This window comes from Sander lucioperca, chromosome 24, assembly GCF_008315115.2.
Source record: "Sander lucioperca isolate FBNREF2018 chromosome 24, SLUC_FBN_1.2, whole genome shotgun sequence".
Classification (NCBI taxonomy): domain Eukaryota; kingdom Metazoa; phylum Chordata; class Actinopteri; order Perciformes; family Percidae; genus Sander; species Sander lucioperca.
Window position 1 is genome coordinate 6,163,530 of NC_050196.1, and position 17,569 is coordinate 6,181,098.

The 17,569-nt window shown below is 42.4% G+C and overlaps 1 protein-coding gene across 3 annotated transcripts in view; it reads left to right on the forward strand.

Annotated features, from left to right (window-relative positions):
• The window catches only part of filip1l (filamin A interacting protein 1-like), an 89,760-nt gene that overhangs the window by 13,636 nt on the left and 58,555 nt on the right, over nt 1-17,569 (forward strand). The window lies entirely within an intron of this gene.

The window sequence follows — 17,569 nt, forward strand, 5'->3', positions numbered from 1 at the left end:
CTACACAGATGAATGGACAGACTGGGAATGCACCGGTTAATGAATGAGTGCATGCTGATGCCTACCTTTTTCGTTGAGGGGTTTGTTGTCTCTCTGAAGGTGAACACAGTACTGTCAGTACAGTAGTCACTGTTAAAGTCAGTGCTTGTCTGAGTTACTTGTACCTTTTCTTGACAGTCATTTAGTGAAGGGCCAGAGGTTAGCTGAACAGACATACTCATATATAATTATTTCTATACTGGGTGGTGAGACAGATAAGCACATTTACTGCACATGACTTCTGGGATCATAAAGCTTAGAGGCAATTGCAGACAAAGTGACAGCCCGCTGACCAGCTGCCTCTTTAAATTTATAAAATCCTGAGTCTACGTAACTTTAAAACCGTGGGGTCCATGACATGAGAGGGACATGCATGTTTTTATCTCAACCAAACACTGCACCAGGTGACAGTAGCTGTTCCCAGGGTTCGAATTACGGGGGAGCCAGTGGGAGCTGAGCTCCCATAGAGAGAGGATGAGCTCCCATGAAAGCAGTGTGGTGTCTTAAATAGTAATGCTGTGATGCTGTATGAAGAGGAATCCGCCGACACTGTTCTTGATTATAAAAAGGTTTATTACAAGTAAAGATTCAGCATCAATTTTACAAACTCCTGCAGAGAGCTTGGAGAACGACCAACCCAAACCTCAAAATTTGCCGCTCTGCCTTTTCTTTGTGTGGACAAAACTTATATCTCAAGGCATTGAATTAGCATAGGACGTGATTTGTAAGTATACCATTGGATTGGATAACTGACCAATCAATGCCTGTTATCTGGCACAACTCCAAAAAGGGTCTCTTCTGTCTTGGGGGACCTCTGCTCATGTTAACAATTTCCAGATGTTCTCAGTGAATGTAGAGTAAAGTTCATAGGACTCCCTTATAACAAACCTTTAGGACAAAGTTTATAGAAAGTTATAGAATGGTCATATACTACAGCAGTAAAATCATACTGTTGGGGTCTATAAAAATCATCATTATTTAACTCACAAATAAAGCACTTTTCCCAAACACACGGAGCTCTGAAGCAGACCTGTGCGTCGCTTAGTGTCCACTCTCGCTGTAAAAACAGATACGAGCAGCGGCACAGACCACGGAGCTGCTGCAGCGTGCCTTCCGTGGTCTGTGCAGCTTCAGGTTTATAAAGGACGTGCTCTGCTGTGGGCATGCTGCGGCAGATGTGTCCCGTTTGTGCTCCGTGAATTTCTGCAGTAGTTTCGGTTTCTCACCCCCGATATAGAGCAGCGTACAGCCACTTCCCTAAACTTTCTCTCATTCAGAGACCAGATACCCAAACAGGGCTCGAGTCTGTCAGAAGGTCTGAGATCTACCGTATCAGCAGAGCAATCACGTAATGCACAACAGACTATGATGCAGGTAGATATTGTGACTTTATTCTTGTAATAGCCTATTATAACTTTATTTTTCTCAAAATATCACAACTCCTCCAAATCTCAGAGAGCACAGATGAGTTATATTTTGAATGTGCACAAAGTTTTGAACATGAGCAGAAATCTTGCTCAAACATCTGAAATATTACAGTCCAGGGTTTTATTCATTCATTAAAATGAATTCATGTATCATTGAGGTGAATAATTGTCATGTGCACATTTAAGGAGGTTACTTCCCCAAAAAGACGCAAAAGAGGAGGGAGGAGTAAATGATGCCTCTAGAGGCTACATGTGTGCTGACTCAGATATAATTAGGACAGTCGATCTACAGGAGAATAAATAGCAATACAGAATGCCTGACAGCCTTTTGTAATATATTCCATTATGTTTTTATATTTGGATTGTAATCTATGTTTCCCTTTACATAAAGATATTTCCAGCATACATTGATTCAGAAAAAGGTAAATAGGTGCATAAAAATTCACCTGAATGCAGGAAATGAAATGTTTAATGCTCAAAATTTGCTGCTCATAGACTACTTTTTTTTTTTTTTTTTTTTTTTAAAGAGACCCCCACAAAGATTAAATCATAATTCGAACCCTGGCTGTTCCCTTGTAAAATCTTAGTATGCTACTCTGTCAAAATCCATTGCTCTCTCTCATTTGTAATCTAGCAGCTAATTTATCTGACAGCATTTTAGGCTTTTGATGATAAAAAATGTCTGCAATGCGTTAAAGCAGCCATATTATGCTTATTTTCAGGTTCATAGTTGTATTTTAAGGTTGTACCAGAATAGGTTTATATGGTTTAATTTTCAAAAAACACCATATTTTTGTTGTACTGCACCGCTCTCTCTCACTGCTGCAGCTCCTCTTTTCACCTGAACTGTCGCCTGTACTACGAATCAAGATCAACATGTCCAGGATTTCTTTCAGTTATCCGGCTTCACTAACCCTAACAACCGCGGTCCCGCATAACCTGTATCACGACGCTGGTTATCAACTAGTTCAGTCAATCCAGGGTTTCCCAATCCAGCGGCGCACGCGCTCACATAAAAGAGGCGGTGTTTGCGCACCACGACCAATCGCAAACATCTAGAGCCGCATATTTTACATAAGAGCAAACTATAATTCTACATAAATATGAAGAACACAGACATGGTTTTACAGGCAAAACGCAGGAAGGAAAGCTGGCAAAAACGCCGACGCTGTTATGCGTAAATCACAACGTTTAGCTTATCAATATCCAGTGGTGTAGTCTATGTGATAGTAAGCTCCAGGATTTCCATATACCCACTTAAAAATGCCCAATGACACGTAACAACATACTTTCCATTTGATATATACGGCGATTGAACCCGATAACAACTAATCCACCTTCGTAGTACAGAAAACCCTGGGTTGAACCTGAAGTTAGCTCGTTAACGCCAAATCTCGCTTCGTAGTACAGGCCTCAGGTCTCTGTTTTAGCTACAGAGTGAGACCTCTTTTCTTCTTCTTCTTCTGTACTATCTTTGATTGCACTTGCACATGCGCAGTAGCTCAGATGTAGATCATGTCAGCTAGCTAGCTCCATAGACAGTAAAAGAAAGGCTGTTTCTACAACTTCGGTCAGTTACATGGCAGGATTAGCTGGGAGACTTCTAAATGAGGGCGCACATGTAAGTAGTTATTTTGTAGATTATGGTGAACTTGTGTGTGTTGTAGCAGTGCTTTGCTATTGAGAACGAGGTAGCATGCTAGCATTAGCGTGCTAACGCTACGAGCTAATGGTTGCAGTTAGCCTGCTCGTTTCGGCTTGTGACGTCACAAGCCGTGCCAATTTTGAACAGCTCACCCAGAGACTGAAGGCAGGACACATTCAGAAACCGTATCTCACAACAGCATGGATGGATTTTTTTCAAAGTTTGTATGTGTGTAGAAGCACCAGAGACACAACATAACACCCCAAATCCCAGAAAAAGTGTTTTTTTCATAATATGGGCACTTTAACAAACAGAGTAAACTAAGCCATGGCACTCTTTGGCCGGCTCACAAGCCCAAACAAGTGTGTGTGCGCATGGTGTGCGGCGTGCCTGTTGTTTTGTTTCTGGTCTAGATCCGGTGTGGTGTTGTAGTTTTTCTAACGTTGTGAAAAAAACTACAAAGTTTGCCGTTAAAATGGACTAAAAAAAAAATAACGCGTTTAACTGACAGCACTAGAAAATACAAATTACAAAACAAGTGTTACCCATCATGTTTTTAATTTTGTGACTTGCAAATTAGGTCCTACTTTGGCACTTTCTTGTGTGAAATGTTTTTGTTTTGCTAATCTGCATCCCAGTTAAATTGGTTTAGTGATATATGGTTGTGATTTGCTCTTTCAGGCCACTGTATTGCGCTCCCTTTAACCAGGTTTGCATCATAACTGGTGCAGCTGCATTAAAACCAGCAAAGTTGTATATGCACATGAGTAGTCAATAATAACTTAAAACTGTACAGTACCAGTCAAAAGTTTGGACACGCTTTCCCATTCAAGTGAATGACAAAGTGTGTCCAAACTTTTGACTGTATGTACTGGTACAAAAAGCTCCAAAAGGCCACTTCCAAAACTAAAAAAGTGCTGCCCTCTGCTGGCTGAACAGTCTCAGTAAATCAGATAAATCTCAAAGAGACATGTAACCTCTAACAGTTCTTACCATAACCTGAGTTTTATATGGACGCAGGATGTTAAAAAACACTGTCATACACTGAAGAAAAACACTCCCATAAGAGTGACTAAAGTTGTACAGCAGCACAAACAGTGGAATCAGTGACCATAGTGAAGAAAAACTCCATTTTAGGAAGAAACAATGTGGGTCTGGGTTTGTTGAAAAAAATGACATTTTTGTGCCTCAAATTGCTGCTACTCAACATTATTTTGATCTGCCTGTGTTGGAGTTTATCTGTGTGTATATGTTTGGGCTAAAGCGGAAAGGATCACGGTGTTCATATGTCGAGGCTTTTAGGTGATTCGTCTTCACCCTGGTGGCCCTTGTGGTGACAGATCATTCCAGCTATTCACACCTTCCTACCATCGGATCTGCCTGGAGCTGCTCGGTCATGCTTGGAACACAGGGCACTTTGGGGGGGGGTGAAGCAGGATCGGATTTTAAAAGAGGGGAAAGAGATCTGGATGGTTTTTTTTTTAGATTCTTTTTTGGATTCGAACCTAGGCCGCTGCAAAGGATTCAGCCAACAGGGGGCGCACACTCTTACCGGGTGAGCTAGAGGTCAAAGATCTGGATGTTTTTAAAATGTTGCCTAATGAGGGAAAACATAAGTCTGAACGCCTGGGCAATGGCAAGCTCCTACAATTTAATTTCAAAGGGAACACATTTAGCAGCTCCGGCAGCGTTTGACGTGGATGCAAGTTTGCTTCATGTGTTGCTTTATTTGATCTTTTTAGGTAATAATTGCAGAGCTTTTCCTGTAACCAGTGTAGGAGGTGCAATTTATTTTCTGTTCCTTTTGTCACCTATCTGCCAAGTCACAGGTTTAAGTAAATAAATATATTTCTAGAACAACAGACAGTAAACGCATAGCAAAATATGTAGTGTAATTACAGATATTACTCCAGGGAATACATTTGTGGTGAAAATAAAAGAAGAATCAGATGCAATTTTAATAGTAAATTACTTCTTAAAAGGCAACATGTAGCTACATTTCAGGTAAAAATGAAGGTTTACCTATAGCGCTATGTCACCAAATCATAGAGTAACATATTGCTAAGCTAACCGGGCTCGTTAAACAACAAAACACCACTGCTAAAGGTTAACTCAGCCGGTGACACTAAACTCTGTGTCTCCTTGTCAAGTTTGACCTACCCAAAGCTGCATAGTGTCATTGTCGGAAAACGGCTGTAACCCCCGGCAGTCGATAGCGAACAGCTTCCTCATGAGCTGCTCCAGCGTCATCTCTCTCTGGGCAAGGCCAGCCACAGCGTTTCCTCGTTGTGTTCGTTCAGGTGGTTTTAAAAAGGTGTATTTACAAAAGACTTACAAATAGTACCGGAATATCCCACATGCCTTAATCGGAAAATACTATATTCGGAAAAAGGCCTTTTTCGGAAAATCCAACTGGAATATGCTGTTTACATGACCTGTATCAAATTCACAATATTGTAATATTCGGAATAATAATGGAATATTGGTGTGCATGTAACTGTGACTGTGACTCTCCATCATTATCTTAGTAGCATGAATCTCTCTGACACACATGCGCATCTGGCTTATCAAACCTTGCACTCATACGCCCTCCTCATGTCACATTTCAGTATTTCCCTATTAGCTCACTACTCAAAAGACAATAAACTGATATATCAACAAACAGCTACTCAAAAGACAAGGTCGTAACACATATAGAGTAGTAAGGTAACAGATGGGGCTAGCTAAATGCTCCACTGTGCTCACCAGGAAGTTGCTTACTATGTTTGTCTGTGGTGTTGTGATGAGCAGGTAGTGGACAGTGCTTGTTTGACGAGAGGTCATAACTATATTTGTCACTCTGAGCGTCCCTTTTCCATCATAGTCATTTTTTTCCATAGTTAATATTGATTAGTCAGTCCCTCTAGGATTTCGCAGCCTTTTTTGAGAAAATGCCTGATTAGGCGGGAGCTTTTGTAAAAAATTGTGATAAAAGTTGCGATGTCTTCTGTTTTTTGTTGCAATGAAGTTGCGAGAGACAGTGAAAATTTCAAAAAAAAGTTGCGATTTTTTTTTTTTGGTATACTTCTTTACAAATATTTCGGGGACAATAAAACTGCTCTGGGCTGAGTTTTCCTAGTAACCTTACCAAAAAGGCTCAGGATGCTGCAAATGTTGGTATAATATGAAAATGGCTGGTGGATTTAAGACAAATAAATAATAATTTATTGAAAGAATCAAATTTGAACATATGCGTCAGTGGCTTGTTGATCTTTACATTGTTAGTTAATTTCCTATCCTGGGCTGGGACACACATTCATACGATTTGATAAAGTACTTATTGGACTTACAATAATGAGTGTAGCTGTCCTCAATTTAGGTCATCGTGTCGTCTCATCTCCGTTTTTTCCTGCATCCACCGTGTGTGTTTGTGTGTGTGTGCGCGCGTCAGTCGCGGGGGGAACTGAGAGAGCCGACAGAATTGAAACAGCAGCAGCTTTCAGCGACTTTAGAGTGAAAAAAACGTTACAGCGTACATTGATGTTAAAATATATACAGGTTGGCAGGATGGTCTGAAATATTTTTGCACGGTCTTTCGCTGTACGTTCTGTCGGTAAATGTGAGATGTTCGAGTCACACACAGTCTTCATAGCAGAAACAAGGAAATGAATTTGGCGACGCACATGTGTCAACCCATTCTCACTCCCGCTTGGTCAGTGGCTCTCAGCGTCACATACTGACGCAAAGTCTGGCACGGGGGACTGCTGGGATTGGTTGAAGTTGCGGGAAACTCCGGTTATTGGTCAAATTTGCGGTCAAGTTGCGGTGATTGGTTGAATTTGCGTGAATTGTTGCGATCGTGACATCGCAAAAATCCCGGAGGGACTAATTAGTGCAGGTTTGAATGATCCTCCCCAATGTTGCAGTCATGCCACCAGCCTGCCTGCCACTGAACTGGATGACCTTTCACTTACTGTATAGTTTTATATGTATGATATTACTACTGCCCAGCAGCTCCTGGCCAACTCAAACCCCATCAGTCCTCAAAGCTTCACTTTCTCATAATCACCTGCTCCAAAACAGACAAGGTTACAGTCTGATGACACTGAGCATGGAGAACCTGCCAGGGCATGAAAGTCGATATAGGATATTAAATATATCGGGCGTGTTTAGAACATGCATTGAGGCTGACATGGGAGTCCAACAGGGCTATACATAGAGCCAAAGAGCAACAACAAGAGAATGAGGCTAACTTCATGTGCGTCATGTTCTGTTGCGCTGATGTTTGAATCCAACAGAATTACTGGCCCCATTAAAAAGTCATTTGGTCTCAGTTCTGGTTGAGAGGTTGTTGAACTTCTGTACTGCTGTCTGTTTTTGTTTTCACCAGCTTGACCTTGTTAAATGTGAAGACCTTGGCACGAGGTAAATCCCTAATATACAGTGAAGATTTGCACAATTACAGATGTGACCCATGCATGCACGCACACACGCACGCACACACGCAAACCCACACGCATGCACACACACACACACACGCACGCGCGCACACACACACACACACACACACACACACACACACACACACACACTGTAAAACGCAGCATTTAGAGCCAGCCATGAGATCATGAGAAAGACATTCACGTGGCACAACTGTTGCTCAAAAGCACACAAACAACCACACAGCATGTGCATTTACACATTCAGTACAGCAAGTAAGACTAAGTGCATGTATGCTTGGACACGTTTCATGGTTTAACATCAGACTTGGCTCTCCTCCCAGACTGAAAACTCCTTCAAATGTAAACCTGGCAGAGGAAGCATGAGTCCCCATCCATGCTGCGTCTTTCCTCCTTTATTGCCAGAGGATTAATCACCTCCGCTGTCCTTACAGTCAACAGCTTCATGGCATGGTACCTGGATGAGCTAAGAGATCATAAGAAGATTCCTTGGTTTGTTTTGGCCACTTTCTTTTGTCCTGAGGTTCATCTGAGATTGTTGTTTTGTATCTACATTAAATAGTTTTTCTTTAACTGTCAGTCTGAAAAAAGGTTTAAGCTAGGTCAAAGAAGTTAGTACAAAATAATTTCTCTAAGAGTTCTTTGCAATCAGTACATATACTGTAAGGCATTAGGGCTGCAACTATTATCAATTAGTCTGCAAACTTTCTGTTTATCCTTGATTGGTTTGTAAAATGTCAGAAAGTAGTCTTCAAATTTCTTGCTTTGTTTGACCAACATTCAGAAAACCCAAAGAGATTTAGCATACTATCATTTGAGACAAATACTGTAAAAGCAGCAAATTCTTTGCAACTATTTACGTTTTTGCTTCAATAGCTGTGGATACGACACCCTCCGTTATTTCAGTTAAGAAAAAACTCCACCCACAAAAAAAAGAAACCTTAACAATGGACCCAAACAGGAGAAAGCTCAAGAGACAACAGAGGAGTGATCCCTCTTCTAGCACAGATAGACATTTACAAAAAGTAACAAAGGTAACAGTAGTATAGTTCCAATATGGAGAATCAAAAAGCAAAATATTAAAGTCCCGCTCCACTCAAAAATGTGCTTTGCTTATTGTTACTTCGTTTGGATATTTGAGATTCAATGTGCAGGGTTCACTCCCACTTCTCATGTAAGGGCTGTATTTCTGTTGCACATAGGACCCTTGACTGACTTAAAGGAGAATTCCGGTCGATTTCAACATGTAAGTACAACACCGAAAAGAGATACAAACATATTTATTAATTTAATGATTAAATAAGGTAGTGTCTCCAAATTTACCTCAATTATAACTTGTCTCCTGCTAGTTGTACTACAGCACTTACTTTTAAAAAAATAAGCATATGGCTATTTTTGAAAATATTTTTGCATCTCTTTTCGGTGTTGTAGTTTGTAGACGGTCCCTAAGCACTGATCTTGCTGTCTCAACACCGGAACTAAACAGAGCTGAATTAACACAACTTTTATGCATTTCTTTCACATCTACTGCAGTCAGATTCACTGTGTTCACTCGGAAGGAATCACTTCACATGGGTAGGCACTTGTAATGACATTTCGAACATGTTAAGAGGCTAAAAGCACGTTTAAAACTTGCCCGGTTTCAGCCTCCTGGGTGCTAACGCTAGCAGGAGGATAACACGGTGTAGGCAGCACCGATTGTTTTCGTTTTTCTCACTACTGACAGCACTCCAAATTTACAAACAACAGAGCTACGTGTTGAAATCGACCAGAATTCTCCTTTAAGAGTTTTGAAGGTTCAAGCTTTACTGTAATGGCAACATAGCGCCCCCTGGTGAAAAACAGATGGTTCACCTATCCATGCAAGTTGTCCTAAGATATTGTACAACTGCTTGCATGGATTACATGGTTATTTTGTGTGTACCACTGAAATATATTACCACTGCTTTATTCCAGCTGGAAGAGGTTTACGAATACACAGTGGAGCTACACTGTTAAGAATATGATCCCTGTCTCTGAGACATGCTTGCAGGGGAAGTGTGCTAAGCTGACACTGTCAAAGTTTCTGGCCAATCCAAAGATTTCCTGGGATTGCATCATGTAGCAAAGAGGAGGCCTTGATGCCTTGCATTAACAGCTACAGTATAAGCTCTGCAGCAGCTGTCATACATCCTACAGCTTTGAATAACAGCGTGGCTGAGCTGAAACATCTCTGTTTGTGTGCCTGACCGTTGGAGTTGCGGCCCTAAGAGACATGCGGCCTGAGCTGTGGACGACTTAAGTGCGCAGGAATTTGCAAACCACTTCTCTCATTGCTTTACAGTCCAGCAGCGCTAATGCTCGCAGGAAATATCTCCGACGGTTTTATGGCTCCTCGTCCAACCTCGAGGCCTGAAGGCTGATCGCTACCTGTTGCTGCGGCAACCCCTGCACTGTTTGTAAACATTTAACTTGTTTCTTTTCCCTCCGTCTAGATGATGGAAACCCCTCCGGCACATCATGCTACTTTCTGACAGTCATGTTTTGGGTGCTGTTAGCATTACTGATGATTTTAACACTGTTTAACACAACTTTAAGTGATAATATATATATATATATATATATATATATATATATATATATATAATGATAATAGTCTCAAGAAGCCCTACATCTTCTTCCAAAGTATTTGCCTAAAACATATTTAGCCTATTACCACTTAATGGCATTACTAAAACCATTCACACACAATACGTCATTGAGACATCGAGGTGCCGTTCTATTTATTGGCTGGCTTATCGGTTGTAGCCTATTAATGGGCTCTGAAAGCTTACTGTCTTAACTCTTCCGTAACTACAGTTTGTAGCTGTAACAGCTCAAAGCAAAACAGCCAACTCCTGCACCATAAAAGCAAGAAAAGTATTAAATGAACTCTTTTATATTCTTATCAAGCTTATTTCAAGATGTTTTCACTCTGCCCTGCCAAATAAATTTGAACCTTCCACTGAGCCAAAAGGAAAAGTAGTGATTTTGGATTTCAGGGCTTTCTGACCTCCTGTGGCTCTGGAAGTTTGTAGTTTAATCATCACTGACACTGAATTTTACTTTTTTTTTTTTTTTTATCTCTCTCATTCTTTCGCTCTTTCTGTGTGTGGCCTCACATACATGCAAAGACATAAACATGATTGTGAATAATGATGTGCATGGATCAAAATGTGGAATAATAAGAATAACGGATGAATAACTGAATAACTACTGCAGAATGCAAGCATGTGTGGTACATTTACTGCAAAGAACAGTACATATACTGTATATATAACAGACATTAGCTATGCATGCAACCTTCATTGGAACCCCTCATGTTCATCACACACACTTTTAATGGTGTGAAAAATGAGCGACATTTGATTTGATTTTACATGGATCAGACTTTGCTGAAGTCTCCTACTGTAGTCAGTTGCCTCTAGTATTGATGCATGACTTTACAGTGTTGCTTTGAGTCAGCGATGCTGGGATGAAAACAAGCGTTTTAAATCTAATTCGCCTTACCTTCCTCTCTTTGAAAACCAGCTTCTCCTCCAGATGATCAATTTTTCATGGGCCACAAACAGATTGTGTGGGTTTTTGACAGAGACAGAGACTGCTCCTGTAGCTGTAATATAATTCACACAATATAAAAAGGCCTCAGCAGCATAACATTTCTGGTATCTCAGTTAAAAATCAGTTGCACCAGCTTCATGTGCAACATTTTGGAAAATATGTTTATTTGCTTTCTTGCAGAGAGTTAGATGAGAAGATTGATGCCACTCTAATGTTCATACATAAAATATGAACCTACAGCCAGCAGCTGGTTAGTTGTTAGCTTATCACAAACACTGGAAACAGAGGGAAACAGCGAGCCTGGCTCTGTGCAAACAAAACAAACTTCTATCAGCCTGTCTAAAGCTTGAAATATGTTCAAAGAGGACCAGTTTGTGTGACATGTCGTCGATTTTGTTACTTCTGGACCTCTGAGTCAGGCTAGCGTAGCAGTTTCCCTATTTCTTAATCTTTGTACTAAGCTAACTGATTGCTGGCGGTGGCTTACCACACAGACACAAGAGTGGTATCAATCTTTCGCCAATAAAGCAAAAAACCTATTTCCCAAAATGTCAAACTATTCCTTAAGCACAACATGTAAAATCCAGCAATTCTCTCACCAGAATTGGTTTATTCAAGCCTAAGACTGTGCTTACTCTGGATCGACGACAATTCCATTCCATTACATTACATGTAATTTAGCTGACACTTTTATCCAAAGCAACTTTCATTTAAGTGCTTTCAACCTTGAAGGTGCAACCTCCAGACAACAAGTAGTAAGTGCAAGTACATTAGCTTTAAATAAGCAAAACTACAAAGAGCCATATGATGCAGCTTTAAGAATATATATATATAATTTTATTTTTTTTATCCAAGGTGCAGTCGGAAGAGATATGCTTTTAGCCTTCGTCAGAAGATGCGTAGGCTTTCTGCCGTGCTGATGCCAATAGGGAGCTCATTCCACCATTTAGGAGGCAGGACAGCAAACAGTTGGGATTTCGTTGAATGATTAGTTGTCCCTCGCTGTGAGGGGGCACCAAGCAGGTTGGTTGATGCAGAGCGGAGTGGGCGGGTTGGGGTATAGAGCAATTGGTAACCAGTGAAGAGAGCGGAGGAGTGGTGTAGTGTGAGAGAACTTGGGGAGGTTGAAGACAAGTGGCGCTGCTGCGTTCTGAATGAGCTGCAGGGGCCAGATGGCACACGCAGGCAGGCCTGCCAGGACGGAGTTGCAGTAGTCTAGATGTGAGATGACTAGAGCCTGAACTAGAACCTAAGCCGCCTTCTGCATTAGAAGGGGACATATCCGTCTGATGTTATGCAGCATGTATCTACACGATCGGGTAGTTGCAGCAATGTTGGCAGTGAAGGAGAGTTGGTCACCAAGTGTCACACCCAGGTTTCTAGCAGTGTGGATGGGGACTACCACAGAGTTGTCAATTGTTATAGTCAGGTCCTGGGTAGGAGAGCCCTTCCCTGAAAGGAAATGGACCTCAGTCTTGTCAAGGTTGCGTTTCAGATGGTGTGTGGACATCCAAGAAGAAATGTCAGTCAGATAGGCCGAGATACGTGCTGCTACTTGCGTTTCAGAAAGGAGAGAATTAGTTGGGTGTCATCATGACAGACCAGAGAGAGTTGGTGTACAGAGAAAAGAGGAGGGGACCCAGGACTGATCCTTGAGGAACCTCACTTTTGAGTGGGTAAGGTTCTGAGATAGATCCTCTCCAAGTTACCCAGTAGGTTCGGTCTGCCAGGTAAGATGTGAGCAAAGAGAGCGCAGAGCCTGAGACACCCAGATCCTGGAGTGTCGAAATGAGGATCTGGTGGTTCACTGTGTCAAAGGCAGCAGAAAGGTCCAGAAGGATGACGACAGAAGAGAGAGAGGATGCTCTAGTGATGTGAAGCTGCTCAGTGATCGCAAGGAGGGCAGTTTCTGTTGAGTGGCCAGCCTTGAAGCCAGACTGGTGGGGATCAAGAAGGTTGTTCTGGTGGAGATAAGTAGAGAGTTGTAGAATCAGAATCAGAAAAAGCTTTATTGCCAAGTACATTGTTTACACATATTTTACAAGGAATTTGTTTTGATGTAGTAGGTGCATGTCACACATTCTCTAAAGAAGGTTAAGAAAATCAAGTATTAGAATATAAACAATATAAGTATAAATATATATACACAGTATGTATTAAAAATAAAAAGAGCAGTACAGTAGAGTAAGTACAGTGGCATGTAGAGCCAGAGGTGGAGTATGGAGAGTGTCAGGGTGGGTTCCGGGCCTTGTTGATTAGGCTAGTGGGAAAAAACTGTCCTTGTGTCGTGAGGTTTTGGTCCTGATGGACCTCAGCCTCCTGCAAGAGGGGAGTGACTCAAAGAGTTCGTGGCCGGGGTGGGAGGGATCAGCCACAATCTTTCCAGCACGCTTCAGAGTCCTGGTGGTGTACAGGTCCTGGAGCGGTGGCAGATTGCAGCCAATCACCTTCTCTGCAGACCGAATGACACGCTGCAGTCTGCCCTTGTCCTTGGCAGTGATAACAGCGTACCAGATGGTGATGGAGGATGTGAGGATGGAGTCGATGATGGCTGTGTAGAAATGCACCATCACTGTCTTTGGCAGGTTGAATTTCAGCTACCACAGGAAGTACATCCTCTGTTGTGCTTTCTTGATGAGGGAGCTGATGTTCAGCTCCCACTTGAGATCCTGGGAGATGATATTATAAATGGCACACTCAAGAGTTTTGGATAGAAATGGAAAAAGGGAGACGGGTCTGTAGTTATTTACCTCAGTTAAGTCCAGTGTTGGTTTTTTGAGTAATGGGGTCACTCTTGCCTCTTTGATGGGCGTCGGGGAAACAGCCAGTTGACAAGGAGATGTTGATGAGATGGGTGAGGAAAGGAAGAAGGTCAGGATCAACAGACTGGAGAAGGCGGGCGGAGGTAATCAAAGTAAGAATTTGATTTGGAGATAGAGGGATGAAAGTGGAAAGAGTACTGGATGTGATGGATGGAAAGATGATTTCAGGAAGTGTGGTGGAGAATGAAGAGCGTTTGTCATCTATCTTTTTTACAAAGTATTTGACAAAGTGGGTTGGTAGGAGGGAGGAGGTGGACTGGGGGAATCTAGGAGGTTACAGAAGATGGAGAAAAGTTTTTTGGGGTTGGAGAAAGAGGATTCAATTTTGGTTTGATAGAAAGAGCTTTTTGTTGCAGAAATAGAGGCAGCAAAGGAGGAAAGAAGAGACTGATAGGTAAGCAGATCATCTGGGTGTTTAGATTTCCTTTCTGCTGCCTGTATAGTTGATCTTTCAGCACGCACTGAGTCAGACAACCACGGAGCTGGGAAGGACGAACGAGCCTGCCGTGAGGTAAGAGGACAGAGAGAGTCAAAAGAGGAGGATAGAGTAGAGAAGAGAGTGTCTGTGGCGGCGTTGAGAGGCATGAGTAAGAAAGAGTCAGATGTAGGGAGGGTTGATAAAGTAGATGACGCCAGAAAAGAAGGAAAGAGTGTTATGTGAATGTTACAGCGGACAGGTATAGTGTCTCTTGAGATATGGTTGTGAGCTTGGGAGAGTGGGAGAGAGTAAGAGATGAAGAAATGGTCTGAGGTATGGAGTGGAGTAACAGTGAGGTTGGATGTAGAGCATTTTCTGGTGAATATGAGATCTAGGTGGTTGCCAGCTTTTTGAGTGGGTGAGGAAGGCGAGAGTGAGAGGGCAAAAGAAGAGAGAAGATGTAAGAAGTCAGTTGACTTCTCTGTCTGGATGTTGAGGTCGCCCAGAAGTACCAGAGGAAGACCAGTTTCAGGAATGTTTGAAAGAAGAACATCCAGCTTCTTCAAAAACTCTCCCAGAGGACCTGGTGGGCAGTTATTAGTTAATTATTAGTTGTACCGGATGCGTTATGGTAACAGCATGAAGTTCAAAAGACAGTGAAGTGAACTGTGGCAGTGGGTAGAGAGAAAATCTGCACTTGGAGTTAATGAGTAGGCCTGTACCCCCACCTCTACCAGTGGATCTGGGTGTGTGGGTGAAAGAGTAGGCGGAAGAGAGAGCAGCAAGGGTGGATGTGTTGGTCGGTGTAATCCGGGTCTCAGTGAGAGCAAGGAAGTCAAGGGATTGCTGGCTGGCAAAGCCAGAGATGAACTCAGTCTTGCAAGTGGCAGACTTGCAGTTCCATAGGCCACCTGCAACAAGGTGTTGAGTGTGTGTGGAGCGGGTGGGATAGGTAAGAGAGGTTGGGTTGCGGAAATGTTGCGAACTTATGCGAGGTTTGTTGTATCTCCGGATATACGGACAGGAATGGAGAAGCAGCACATTTCCAGATAAAGACACCGAGCAGTGCAAGTAAGATATCAGATATCAAGAAGATATCAAGCCCATTTAACTTCCCACTTACTCTCCCACGAAGACTCCTGCATAGTCTTTGACCTCCGAGTCTTCGTCCGATGAGACTGCCGCTAAAGCTGCTGCTTCACACAAAGGCCAATATTAAATACAAGGAGGTGATTGTGTTGGCTACAGGTGTGGAGACCCCACCCTAGCTCAACAACAAAGAACCTGGACAGTCGTTAAGCACCACTCCCCAACTCCACACTTCACACTAAGCTAGTTCGATTACCCTAAACAGTTTCAGTCACTTTAAAGGCAGCTACACACCAGGCCAATAATCGGCCGTTAGACAGTCTGGCGAGGTCGGTGACTCGAGTCTGTTCGGTGTGTTCCGTGACGTCGTCCGTTGGAGGGGCTGTCAGCCTTCATTTTGGCCGACCTGACATGCTCAGTCGGAGACAGGGCAGTCGGGACTCAACCGGAAATGGCGAGCGGAATGAGCGTGACTAAGTCTCTCAAAATCTGACAAAAATCTTTTAAACTGACCTTTGTTGATCTGAAATGAAGACAGATTCAGCAACTGCATGGCCTATTTCTCGCTTAAAATGTTTACAGAAACACGTTTCAGTGAACTATTTTAGTAAAATATGAGTTTGTATTCCGAACAAGCCGCCATGACAGTCTGGCTTTGAATTCTGAAGAAACCAGACCCACGTGACGCGTTCGTCCAATCAGCTGCCGGTTTTCATTTTTTGGGCAACAATACAGATTAGCGCCGCCTGCTGTTATGGAGACATATTGCGTCTCGTCTCTTCGGTGTGTTCTGAGGGATTTTTTTGACCAACTCGGGGAGACTGCCTTTTCTGCCAACGGTTGGCCGTCTGGTTGGTGTGTGAGCAGCTTAAGTAAGACCACAAAATTCAGCAAAACACACAGCAGAAGTAGAAGAAGCAGCTGAACCCACTGTAAAAGCAGCAAAGACAAGAGGCAAGCAACATAAGAAAACCAAGTAGCAACAGCAAAAGGCAGCAGAATGAGCAAAATCAGCAGAACAAACAGTCAATTTAACCTTAAGGCAGCAGATGCAATGATAGTGGGCAGAGAAGCCTAATAAAGTAAGTACTTTTATCCAGGATAATATGTGTGTGTGTTGCCGCTGTCTAACTCTGTTCTCTTCGGGAAACAACAACAAACTTCGAGCTAGCAAGCTACACGCTGAAAATTGCAAGTTTTGAAGACAATTTGGATTGTGTAACAACACAGGCCTGCTTGGTTCTTTCAGGGAATGATTGTAAAGATTTACAAAGAATATGTTTACGGCATTTACTCTCTAACTGGGACGTTTTGGGACCGATTGGTGGGGGGAGCAAATTTACCCATGCATCCAGCTATTTTAAATAGCTCACGTTACTGCATTGTGTGTACAGTTAGCTTAATTTAATATTGTATGTGCCGTTTTCTTTTGGGGGGTGCAAATGTTCCATGTTCACATGTCTTTGCGACCGGAGCTTAGTGCCTCCCAAGACGATTGTGATTGGTTTAAAGATATGCAAACAACCCAGAGTGAATGTGTGGAGGGGCCAGACCTTACTCTGCAGCGCTGTGGAGATAGGTGTGCTAGGATGCTACCTGTAAGCATCTTTTGGATATATATGCACAGATGCAAAGGAACAAGCGTATATTAGCTAATAAAAGTAATATTTCCTCCTAATGCTGGTCAACAGTTGTTGGAAAAGCATCACTGTTCATGTCTGAATCTTTCCGACTGGGATTTTGAGAAGGTTTTACATAATCTGCTAAAGCCACCTGAAAGCATGTAATCCTCATATGTGAATTCAACCACCAAAGTCCCCTCTTGAAATGACTGTAAGTGGTGATTTAGTGTACACTTTGTGTACATTAAACTGCATACAGACCCTCCAAAGGATATACTGCAGCTCCTCGATCTTTCCCTCCCGTCTTCCCTTTCTCTGCTCTCTTTTGATCTGCTTTTCTCTCCCCCTCAATCATATTGACAGCAGCATGATGTCAGGCTGCAGGAATTCACTCTGTAATTGGTGTGTGCCTGTGCAGTGCTGGGTGTGTACATGGCATGCAATGCATATGTTCTGTGAGTGTCTGTGTGTTACTCTCCACACATGCTT